This window comes from Rattus rattus, chromosome 1 (genome assembly GCF_011064425.1).
Source record: "Rattus rattus isolate New Zealand chromosome 1, Rrattus_CSIRO_v1, whole genome shotgun sequence".
NCBI classification, from domain to species: domain Eukaryota; kingdom Metazoa; phylum Chordata; class Mammalia; order Rodentia; family Muridae; genus Rattus; species Rattus rattus.
The window spans coordinates 264,820,448-264,823,993 of NC_046154.1; positions in this window are offsets into that span (position 1 = coordinate 264,820,448).

The following is a 3,546-nucleotide window of genomic DNA, read 5'->3' on the forward strand; positions in this document are numbered from 1 at the left end:
ACTAATAAAAATCTTTGTTAGGTCACGAATTTTCTTGAGTGCTGATGCAAACTGCAGCTAACACAATTTCATCTGAAAAACAATTCCATTAGAACCGCCGAGAAAACTCAACACAGTCTGTGAGCAAAGGCCTTGTTTCCAAGACCCCACAGGGAACTTAGTGAAATCTGCTTAAAAGTAGCCGAGATATAAGCAGGGAGACCTCAAGCCTGAGAATGACAGTCTCTGTTTCTACTCCACCTTTAAATGTGGACACCCTACAATTTATAGAATTAATGTAAACACAGTGGCCATGTCTTCATATGGTACACTTCTTTCCTTCGTATTTATTTAATATCTACTTATGTGTGTGATCAATGTGTATGTGTGTGTCATGCACACAAATGAAAATCACAACCACTTGCAAGATTTGGCTGTCTCCTTCCATGTGGAGGCCAGAGACTGGACTCAAGAGATCAGGGTCAGCATGCTGACTTGCCGAGCATCTTCGCTCTGGCCCCGGGCGCTGTTTGTGGTTCTCAGTAGTAAGATACACCTCTAGCTGCTTGCTTTCTACTCCTACCTGATTTTGTTCTAATGCATCTACTTATATTGTCCCTAAATGTGTGACCCTACATATATAAATGTGTACATATATACACATATGTGTATATAAATACATACATGCATAAAAATCTTACTATCAGAATTACATAATCCTACAATTTCCACCAAACCACAGAGACAAATATATAGCTTATTTGCCAGTTTCCTGAATAAGGAATTTTAGTGCAGCAGAGCAAAAATAACTGCCCATGTGGTCATTTAAATGAGACTCATTCTTATTCCATGACTTCCTACAGAGGGCATTAGAATATATGTAATAACCTGAGAGACGGTCCAACCTTTAGGAAGGACTTGTGGTCAGGCCACCGACCATGGCTGATTATCATCATTTTGAGTTAATCCCCACTATAGGATAACAAGCAGAGCTGGCCAGAGTTTTAGCTATGAATACTTTAAAATACTTTCTGTTAAGATGAATCGAATTCTTGACCTGGAAAGGATTTCCACTCTTCATAGTGACATACTGTACTGGCTGGTTTTACGTGTCGACTTAACTCAAGCTAGAGTCTTCAGAGGGGAAGAAACCTCAGTTGAGGAAATGCCTCCATGAGATCCAGCTGTGAGGCATTTTCTTCATTAGTGATCAAGGGGAAAAGACTTATCCCATTCTTTGTGAGCCATCCCCGGGCTGTGGTCCTAGGTTCTTTAAGAAAACAGGCTGAACATGCCATGTGAAGAAGGCCAGTCAGCAGCACCCCTCCATGGCCTCTGCACTAGCTCCTGCCTCTAGTTCCCTGCCCTGCTTGGATTTTCATCCTGACGCCCTCTGATAATGGACTATGATCTGGAAGTATAATCCAAATAAACACTTTACTCCCCAACTTGCTTTCTGTTTTGTCACACCAATAGAAACCCATTTGAGGCAAGTTGGTACAGTGTAGTGGGCTATTGCTGTGACAGACCTGACCAGGTGTTTGGTAGGATTGTAGCAGGACTTTGGAACTTTGGGCTAGAAGAGTCATTGGGTGTTAAGAGCTCTGTGGGATGCTGTGTAGGAACTTGAGGAAAAGTATGTTGAGAGCAGTGGAGAGGATGGAATCTTCCCTTGTGACTTTTCAGAGGGAGGGCTAAAGGCTCTATCAGGGTCATTTGCTAATTCGAGTTAAGATTCCGTGGCTCTGGTCAGCTGGAGCTGAAGAGTCAGCTGTGGTTAACCAGATCATAGAACTACTGAAGTGAAAGCTTTCTGTTGCTGGGACAATAGGCGCTTGTTAGCTAGAGCTAAGAAATTAACATGGATTAAGACGAGACTAGATTCCCAAGTGTACAGAATGGTTGTGTTCCAGAGACAGCCAAGGTTGTTGTACCTTGTGCTGGCACCAGACTGGGTGATGTGTAAGAGTCGCCCAGGTGGTCCTGGCTTTGAAGGCATGGAGGGGGTCATGGAGAACACCTGAGGCTTGGCACTATAAGAGGCCAGGAGAGGACATTGGTGAAGGTGCAGTCTCAGTGGGAGTTGAAGGTCCAGGACTGAAGGTGTCATGCAAAAAGGTTGAGGTTTGGCATCGTGAAGAGAACCTATGAGAGGCTATTGGTAAAAGTACAGTCCAGTGAGCAGAGGACCCCAGCATTTTGTAGCTGCCAGCCTCATATAATGAGCACCAAGAAGAGCAGCAGTGGTGAAGAGGAGTAAGCTGGAGGCTAGAAAACAAGCTGTGTGTTGTAGGAAGGCGGAGCTGGAAAAGTGACCCAAGAACTTTGGAGGGGCCCAGAAGATCATGAGTGAATCCCAGATACTGGATGGCTGGAGTTTGCTTTTGCTTTGCTTTGATTGTGACTATGTTCTGATTTTTCTTTCTTGAACTAAGAAAATATTTGGTTCACTTTTTAAAAAAAATTTACAGGTACCTACACCTAAAAGACCTTAAACTTTAAAAAGAGATTTTGAATTTTTAAACAGATTGGATTTTTTTTAAAAAAAGAATACAAGTTTCTTGTGCTTGAATTTGTAAAGACTGTGGGACTTATAAGTTATTTACATTTTTTAATGTGAGATCTTGAAAAATGAAGGGTTGTGGTTTAATAGGGAAGTGTTTGTGTGTCAAGTTGACAAGGGGTTAGTTGTACTGACTGGTTTTGTTCAAGTCAGTTTGACACAAGCCAGAGTCATCAGAGAGGAAGGAAGGATCCTCAGCTGAGGAAATGCCTCCAGGAGATCCAGCTGTAAGGCATTTTCTCAATCAGTGGTCAATGGGGAAGGGATCAGCTCTTTCTGGGAGGACTCTTCCCTGGGCATCTGTGTTCTATAAGAAAGGCCAATGAAGCCAGGCCAGTAAGTAGTACTCCATGGCGTCTGCATCGGCCTCTACCTCTAGGTTCTATCCCTGCTAGAATTCCTGTCCTGACTTCCTCTAATGATGGACTATGATCTAGAAGAGGAAGCCAAAAGAACTCTTTCTTCTCCAACTTGATTTTTGGTCAGGGTGTTTTGTCACAGCAATAGAGATAGAAACACTAATTAAGACACGTACTGACTTCATTATATAATTAACAACAGAAATTCAGTCATGATGAATTTATCCATCATGAGACTATCTTGTGATAATTCCTCTCATTTTTCTCTGTGTGCATTATTTTAACCAGGTAGGTACAAAATATGTTAAAGAACATTGAATAATTATGCACAAACATGAAATCATGAAGTAGATTGAGGCTTGACAGTGAGATCTTTTTTGGAGCCTTGCATCTAGCTATATGTGGGTCAGGCATGTAGGTAGAAACAGAGCTTTTTCTTGGGAATTTAAGGAGCCACTGAAATGCTATTGCAAATAGTTGCTGTAATGGCTATTCCTGGTTGTCAACCTAACTATTTCTGGAATAAACTACAATCCAGAATTGGAGGGCTTACCTCTGATCCAGATCTTGAGGCTGGAAGACACAAGTTTCTGACCTGGGTCTTGGCATGGAGATCTTGAGGCATAGTGGCTATGAATCCCAGGA